The sequence below is a fragment of the Artemia franciscana genome, chromosome 7 (genome assembly GCF_032884065.1).
Source record: "Artemia franciscana chromosome 7, ASM3288406v1, whole genome shotgun sequence".
NCBI lineage: Eukaryota > Metazoa > Arthropoda > Branchiopoda > Anostraca > Artemiidae > Artemia > Artemia franciscana.
In genome coordinates, this window is record NC_088869.1 from 42420637 (window position 1) to 42428575 (window position 7939).

Here is a 7939-nt window from a genome sequence, read left to right on the forward strand (position 1 = left end):
AAATTAGAAAAATTGAGGTATTTTTTAACTTGCGAGTGGTTGATCGGATCCTAATGAATTTTGATATTTAGAAGGACCTCGTGACTCAGAGCTCTTATTTTAAATCCCGACCGGCATTAAGCCTCTGATTTTACTTTTAAAGCAGTCTATTGATTCTTAGAATTTTGCTAGAGCTCATACCATATGAGCTCTTAGCTCTTGGCTCTTCCGACCTCGTCACAAGTGCCATATGAGCTCTTAGCTCTTTTTTTTTTACCTCTAACGTTTCCTTTGATCATTAGTTCATGTAGCCCGTCTCTGACCCTCTTTGTCAGGCAGTGCGTCCAGAGTTGGGAGAACCTGAAAATTTTCTTTAAGACATTTTTACTAATGATCGGACTCATCAAGCTGAGTCAGGGCTGAAACCCCAAATGCCCATTGCCTGCACTCTAACCAAAAGAAAATCGTTTATAATTAGGGAGTCCTCTAGCTTAACATTCAGTTTAAAATCTCCAACTGGTATGTAATCCCGGCTGGTCGCTCTGCTATCAGCTGGCTTCATTTTGCTGTCAGCTGGCTCGCATTTTTAGTAGACTGGGAATCAAACTGTTTGTGGTACGAACTGTAAGTAAGAAGCGACGCGGCTCAACAGTAACCAAAAACTCTAAAAACAGAATTGTGATACCAATAGATGTATCAAAAGAGTCGACTTTTTATGCTGATTCTAAACATACAAATCTAATTAGGCTTGGTGTTATCCAGTAAGGACAACACGTCCCCATCGAACGCCTTTTTTTCTCCAAAATCGTCCGAAGAAAATTTTTAGATAGCCATTTTGTTCAGTTTAGTTGGAAGGCCCAATAACTACGCCTCTAGAGATAAAATGACCCCCAAAGCCCCTGGTAAAAGGTTATAAAATTGTTATTTTGTTAATTGTTATGTTATAAAATTTGCCCTTTGTTTACGCATATTATTTGTTATTGGGAAGTATACATACATTTTTCGGATGGAGGGGGCGAATTTTTCGCTTGGAGGATCTTCCATGGGGAGAATTATCTATGGTCAGGGAGGTTTCCAGGGGCCTCTTTGGAACTTCTTGGATAGGGGGTGGACTTTTCAGGGGGAATGTCCGGCGCAAATTTTCACCGGGATTTAATTACCTAGAGGATATTTTTGTGGAATGAGGGGGATTTTTCTCTGGATAGAGCTAGGTTTCCTGGCATTATTGAAAAAACGATATGAAACTAAATTAAAAAAACATCTTTTTTCAACTGAAAGTAAGAAGCAACATTAAAACTTAAAACGAACAGACATTATTCTTGTATGAGGGGTTGCCTCCTTCTTAACACCTCGCTCTTTATGCTAAAGTTTGAATTTTGTCCCAATTCTTTAAGAAAGACTCTTGAGACACAAGGGTCGTTTGATTAGAGCAATTAGAAGCATTTATAAAACTACTAAAAACTTTAGCGTAAATAGCGAGGTGTTGAGGAGGGGGCAAATCCTCTCGTATACGTAATAATTTCTGTTTGTGTTAAGTTTTAACGCTGCTCCTTACTTTCAGCTGAAAAAGCTTTTTTTTATTTGATCCAGAAATATGTCAAAACTGACAATAAAGAATGCGCACACTTCTTTATAGTAAATCGTAGCCGTTTAATACCTCCTAATCAATATACCAAGTTTTTCTGAGTCTGGTCCTGCACCCAAATCAAGTACCAAATCAAGTTAAAGGGAGTTAAAAGACCATTTAAAGGATTGTTCACCCAACGAATTACAATCAGTTGAGACACTTGACGAAAGCAAATCCACACTGCATCATTATCACCAACATTATTTTCAAAAAAAATATTAACCAATTTTTAATCAGCTTTTAAAAAACGCCCAGCTCAGAATTTTTAGAGAACACAAGCCTGCGACTTTCGGCTATGCTATTGTTAAAGGAAATAGAGAGCTATTCAACTATTGAGAATACCTTGGCACACCCTGTCAAATTGAAGGTCTGAAGGAACACTTACATGACGCTTAGGTCCACTTAGATCAAATATGTAATACGAGTAAGCCATTGGTAATTACTCAAGCCGATACACAAAAATGGGTAAATAAAAATGTTGGATTTGTGGGAAGTCATTAGAGAACAAGCCAAAATCGAAAGGAAATTGCTCTGTATTAGACCACAGTCATTTTACGGGCAGTTTGAGGGGTATAGCCCATAGCGTGCACAATTCCATTTAAAGAAGGTAATTTTGTGTTACTGTTGGATTTCATACTCTTTCGTGTGGCTAAGCTCTTCATATTATGCTAAGCTTTTCAAAACTTCAAGATAAAGGAGTTGAGCTTTTGGCCATTGCCAAAGCTAACAGAAAATGCATGTCGCCAAAAAGTTACATTGAAAAAGGTAAATAATGGAAAATACTCAATTCAGTTTTTTTTACTATTTCAATTTCCTGCCAAAATATTACAAGCATTAGTTCAGGCACAAAGAAGTGAAGACCCTAACAATTTTCCAATGTTAATACAAAAACTCCCTTCAGGTGATCAATTTTCACTACTTCCATGGATTCCCTCGAAAGACTCGAGGAAAAAATTTCCCAAGAAAGTAAGTTTTTTATAATGACTTAAATCAAAAAGAAAATTCAGATGAAGAATATAAGTTAGCCCTCAATTCTTGGACAAAATTCGATATACAAAATTCATGGGACTATAATTCCCTATACCTTGTCAGAGAAGTTCTTACACTTGCTTCTTAAACATTGTTCTTTACGGAATTTAGAAGCACTATCCAGGAGTTTCACAAACTACAGCCAAGTTGCTACTTGAGCACCCCATTGCTTTCTTACAGCATTATACTCAAAATGATGTCAACACATAGCCATTTGTGATGGATTAGTTTTTAATAATCCAACCTAAATGATAACGAAAATCCTACTTACGACCTCTCCCTTGACGTGAACGCGCTCTCTGCGCAATGTGTGTTCGGGTACTGTGTACCGACAGGTGACTATCAGGTAATAGAGCCATCTGATTACCATGCTTTCAAAACCGTCAAGGATAATGGCGAGAATGTAAATTTTAAAGAGGTCAGTGGTGTTCTAGAAAACCATCTTTATTATCAAGAATTTTCTCACCCGGTTTCCAGGGAAAAGATTTGATTTGAGGATCTACAGTAATAGAAGGGTTAATGCACAAAAGCTACCTCGGTAATCAACTGAAAAATTAGTCGCGGTCTTCAATTAAAATTTTTTAAATATTTTATATCGTGTCAAACATTTTAACAATACTTTGGAAAATCAGTAGAACAAGAAAGGAAGCGAAAATGTGTGAAGTTGTGATGGACCTTGAAAACTTTATCGGATGACAAAGATTAAAATTTTTCAATTTTAACTATAATTTCAAGTAACATGTCACCGATATTTAAGAAAAAAAGAATTCCTCTGGAAAAATATGGGAGCGTGTACAGGCCAAAAATCTGGTAGGGAACTCGATCTTCCTCTAACTTCGCAGACTTGGCAGCGATTATTTTAAAGAACTGTTAATAGGAGGTCCAAAATGCTAGTGGCTTTAAAAGCAATTGGACTAAAAAGGGCGGCCAAAGAAGTTAATGGATATTTAATTAAAGCAGATCTACCTACCAAAAATTTTTAAGATGCTCTTTCTTGGAAACAAATTGTAAAAAGAACAATTAATATGATTAGATCCTAAATTTTACATTAAATGTAATTAGAAGCAGTGAAAATTTGATAAATTTTTGGTGTTGTTGATAAAGTCAATGTGATGAATGATGGGGTAAACACTCTCTCTCTTGGATGCCCCTAAATTAAGAAAAGAAGCATCTACATGTTAATCTACATACTGTTTTTTATGTTTTTGTCCCATTTCCCTAAAATGGCAATTTTAAGAATAGCAGATAAAAATAAATTTATTCAATTGAGCTTCTCCTTCTACAATTTGATTAAAACGACACCTACATCTTAATATACATAGCTTATATTGTCAAGTTTTGTTTTATAATTTTTGTCCATGTAATTTCATGTTTTTTCCATTTTCGTTCCTAAGTTTTTTTCATTTTCATCTGTTTTCCTAAGGTTTCGATATGTATCGAATTTTGATTAAGAAATTTCATTTTTTTCTATTTTTTAGTAGCGTAAACTTTTATACTTTCATTTTATTTTATATGTTTTTATTTTCAATTTTTCAGTTATTCAATTTTTCTTTTAAACTGTTAGCTTCTTTCATTTTTCTTGTTCTAGTAATTCGGTGTTTTTTCCATTTTTGTTGTAGTTTTCAAAGTTTTTAAATTTTTGTCGACTTTTTTCGCCATTATCATATTCTTGTCATAAAGGTTTTTAAATACATTCATTTTAATTGGATTTTTCGGAATTTTCAATTTTTATTGAATGTTTTCACCATTTTCTAATTTTTGCTATAAGATTCCATTATATTTCAAATTTTGTCCATGTAAGTTTGCGTTTTTCTATTTTCTTGCAGTTTTTTAAGATTTTCAATTTTGTTGTAAAGTTTCACTATATTTCAATTTTTTAATGAAGTTAATTTTTTTATTTTCTCGCAGTTTTCGCTGCTTTCAGTTTTTGCCCATGTAATTCCGTATTTTTCAAATTTTTGTTATTAAGTTTTGTAAAGTTTCGTTTCTTTCATATTATTATTCACGTAGTTTCTGATTTTATAGTTTTTTCGTGCATGTAAGCTGTGTTGAAATTCACCTCTATAGACTCGAGGGGGTTAAAATTCCCAAGAAACCGATAAATTTCGCTATACAAATTTTCTGTCATGTATTTCCTGTTAGTTTGAAATCTAGAAGTGGGGATATTTTCTTGTAAAGTGTTGTTTTTTTCAAATTTTTATTCATTTTGTCTCTGGTTTTATACTTTTGTCATACATGTAAGCCGTTTTGCAATTCGCCTCGATTGACTTGAGAGTGTTGAAATTCGAAAACACCGATAAATTTTATTGTAAAACATGTTTTGTTTTCTATTTCCTGTTAGTTCGAAATCTGGAAGTGAGGAGTGACCTTGTTCCACACTTGTCTTCCGTGTTTGTATACATTGAGAAGTTGGTCGTTTGAAAATTACACGATCCCTAATAGAGTTGAAAGCAAGTTTTGTTTGCAAAATCCATTTAAATGAAGTAAAAGTTATCAAATTCAAGCAAAAGGATGTAATTCCTGCCTTGCTGAAGTTTGTTCTCTGCATGCGAGGAGATTTGTCTGCTCAAGCTGCCTGTATGATGAATTTCAGCAATGGCAAGACGCCTATCCTGCCTTTATTGTAAAAACCGTCTTACAGGTTTTTGTTTGCCCTTAAGAGGGTGGTTTCGGAGAGGGTTCAAGTTGATATGGGAAGAAGAACGGGGTTTTAAGTTTCGTTGCCGAAGAATTAAAAGAATACAATTTCTGCATTACCACTATCAAGACAATGGATAACTATTATTTTAAAGCTACAGTATTTAATTTTGCATCCACTTAAAGTGAAAACTCATTGGTGTCTTCAGCGTCTGACATTGCTTCAAATAATCAAGTTGCAACATGCGAATTATATAATGTGGATAAAAAAGTCTTATGGACTACGCACAGAGGCATTAGAAAAGTGAATCAACGCTATGTTGTTAGAAGTATGCACCAGACTTTTCACTACAAGACGAGTGTATTATAAACCCAAATATTCTACAAATTCTAATTTTTACGATAAATTCTTCTACCTAGAAGACAAGTGACTTAAAGTTTTTAAGCTTACATTATGCGATTTTTTCTATTTCGTTTAGTTGTTTGGATAAATTTGAGTGATAAACATGTTTAACTTTAACACGTCTTTTAAAAAGATTATCTATGGGACGTCATAACATCATGCCAAATTCCTAGTCGAAATAGCAGTTCTCTCTTTACTCGGTTTCAGCCATGCCAGCAAAAATGAAAACTCCGCATTAGCTCCAAGATTTTTAGAAAAAAAATAAACTGGATAATCTATTCTGAAATTGAAGACATTTCGAACACTATCTGCTGAAAAACAGCTTGCATATTTTGCTTTTTGTCCAATTTTTATATCGCTCCTTATTACTCGCATTTCAGTTACATTTTGTGTAAATAATTAGTGCAGTACAGTGGCTAGGAGGCTTTTTTCCAACGAATGTTCGAGAGCAGACACAGAGAAACATATAATTCCCCTCTACAGCTTTTTCCCCTCATCTCCAATCTAACATAATTCCTTGTCCTCTACAAAGTCAACAGTAGGTGAAAGATTCGATAAAAATATCAAATTTCTTTCTTCGTTGGTCGCTACCACATTGTAAATTGAACTGGATCTTCAAAATTCCAAGGAGAACGTCAAATTCACTCAGCATCGGCAGTTGGGTGCAAGGTTGGATTAAGAGTTTTGATGGTATTTAAAACAGAGGCCTCCCAAGCACAAAATTGGTTGCATTAAAGACCAAATTGATCTGTCAAAAAAGAAGATGAAATGAATTTTCTGCGCTTTGGACTGGGAAATGACAATTGGACTTTCTTAAAAACAAATATGAAAATCCATTAATTATTGATTCAGCTCTTGCTCTAAAATATACCACTTGGTTTATGCTAGTCTAGGCGTGTTCTTTAGAAAGTGGGTCCCATTCTGTGGGATTTGCAGTTCAAGTGAAAACTCAAACACTAGATACAACTTATTCGTAAAAACTGTTTATTATAAGAAGCCTTTAAAGACCGAGTGGAGTCGCGAGGAGCTGGAGTTGTTGGGAAATGAACTTTTAAGGCCCGAGGCAATTGAAAGGCTTGAAATTATGTACAAATCATCAGTGGATGTTGATACGACTCTGAGTGAATTGGGTTCAGTTATTTATAATTGTGCTCAAAAGTCTGAAAGGTTAAACAAGAAAATAAATGTAAATTTCTTTGACAATGAGTGTAAAGTTATGAAAAATTATTTAGAAGATTTACTAGAGGCAGTTAAAAATTACTCTTCATCTGAGGAAAATCATGAATTATTGTTGAGATTTAAAGAAAAAAGAAGAGAATATAAAAGGTTGATAAAAAGAAAAAAGTGGCAGAAGCTTAGAGAAGAACAGAAGGAGCTTGAGCAAGCTTTTAACCTAGGTAATACAAAAGATTTCTGGTCAAAAATAAAATCAAATGATAATAGAAGAAAGGCCCTTTCAGATATCCTAGCGGCCGATACTTGGTCAAGTTATTTAGAGAGCATAGAAGGGGAATGCATAGAATTAAGTAATGAAAATTGGAGCGATTTTGTGTTGTTCCCTATGAGAGAAAAGGATTATGATTTCGTAAGAGAAGTTTCGTCGGAAGAAATTAGGAAAGTTGTCAGGAATATGAAAGTCTGGTCTGGACCATGATTAGATGGAATACCAGTAATTTTGATAAAGAGGTCACTTAATGTGATATTACCCGTGTTAGTTTACATATTTAGTAGAATTATTAGTGATGGATTATGGCCTTCTACATGGACAACATCGATAATGGTGCCTATATTTAAGGGGGGTGTGCCAGGGATCATGAGTTATAGGCTGATAGCCTTAGCTCCTATACTTAGGAAAATTTTAGATAGCCGGTTAAATGATTGGCTAAAGGGTATTGGAGCTATGAAAGAAGAACAGGGAGGTTTTAGAAAAGGTTATAGTACCACGGATAGAGTGTTTATTTTAAGTGGATAAGTATGGATCAGGAAAAAATAAGTTATATGTTGCATTTTTGGACCTAAAAAAAGTGTTTGATAATGTCAATAGAGTTCTGCTTAAAAAAAGCCTACATTATGTGGGGCTACCTTCTTGTTTCATTCGTTTAGTTGTAAATATGTATTTTGAAACTAAAGCAATAATAAGAGTACGTGGGTCGGGTATTTCGAGGCCTTTTAAAGTTAAGAAAGGAGTAAAGCAGCGAAGCGCCTTTTCACTTCGACTTTTTGGTCTTTTTTATTAATGACACTGTTTAATTTTTAGCAAAAAA